We start from the raw sequence: 1,494 nt of genomic DNA, 5'->3' as shown, positions 1-1,494 counted from the left end.
AAAGACTCTCTGCCCACATTTCAAACTTCACATCCCCAGACGAGAAGAGGAAACTCTACATCCTACTGGGAGAAGAGGAGGCCACTGTGGAGATCGCTGCCCAATATGTGTCCAGCTGTCACCAAGCAAGAGGAAGATGAGACACATGGACCATCAAACCCCCCCACCCCGCAGGGACTATTAAACCCCCCACCCACCGCCCAAAAGACCCCACGGACTTATACCCATCCCACCCCCCACCCCCCAACACACGGCAAATATCTATTCGGACGAGCCAATAAAGCTTGTTTGATTTGATTTGATTTGATGAACCGGATCTGAAATCCACTATTCGTCTAAAGTGGAGGTCACCTGATTTCGGCAGCCAATGGCTTTTTCCGATTTTTTTTTCGATGCCTAAGTTGTCGTAGTTCCTGTCCCACCTCCCCTGCACAGTTATTGCTACAAAAAAAAAGCGCCAGGGAAGGTGGGAGGGGAATCAAATTTTTAGTGAGTTTGCCACGTGGTGTTCGACTGGAATCGAACATCTCGAACAGCCTGATATCCGATCGAACATGTACTTGGTCGAACGCTGTTCACTCATCTCTCATAAAAACCTTTTTAATATATTTTTTAAAACTTTTGCCTAGATTTTGTTTTTCCGCCTTGAACTAGTGCAATGCAAATTTCTAATTGATGTCAGTAATGAGATCTCATCCACTCCAGATGCTGAGCCATCAGGTGAGAATTCTTGCTACGACTTTAAAATGTGCATTCATATAAGATTATGCCAAGCAAAGCATGAGCCGCGTCTCTGTACCCACTGTGTTGGGGATGACAATCTGCATACTAAACTATTGCTCCCTCTAGATGACATTTTAATTATGTTACTCAAATATTTTTAACCCATCTTATTACATGCGAACTGCGGCATCGCCGACTGCCTGTAAATCTCACTGCAAAACCTTGTCATTTAATATTTCAGCGTGCCTTGGAGGAATTTCTCTGTTGGGTTTTCATGTTGTTTTTCACTTATTAGATGTGTTATGTAGAATGTCGATATGTAGTAGAAGATGTATATTACACTTTCTTTCTTGTTAAAGTCAATTTATCAAGCGGAACATACACCGAATGACAACTTTTTTCCTTACTTGTACAGATTTCCAGAGATGCTGGTTTTAGCACGAACAGGGATTTGTTCCCTTGATGAATCTGTAAGAGAATAGGATATGAAATGTATGACTAGTAGCTGATCTGCAACACCTGATCTGACCACTACACAAAGAACAGCGCTGTCTTCATCCTGCTCCATTCTCTATCAGCTGCTGAGAATATTTGATCATGGGGGTGTTAAGTGTCAGACATCCACTTATCTGACACTGATGACATACCCTTTGGATATCTTCAATATAGGAGGTCATCAATATTTTTAACTCATAAAAAAAAAACCTTAATATTAGGCTGCCTGAAGCTGCTACTGGAAAGAGTTAAAGGGCCAGATCCAACTGATGCAAA

The sequence above is a fragment of the Leptodactylus fuscus genome, chromosome 4 (assembly GCF_031893055.1).
Source record: "Leptodactylus fuscus isolate aLepFus1 chromosome 4, aLepFus1.hap2, whole genome shotgun sequence".
NCBI classification, from domain to species: Eukaryota; Metazoa; Chordata; class Amphibia; order Anura; family Leptodactylidae; genus Leptodactylus; species Leptodactylus fuscus.
The sequence above is the reverse complement of the archived record's forward strand: the minus strand, read 5'-3'. Positions refer to the sequence as shown.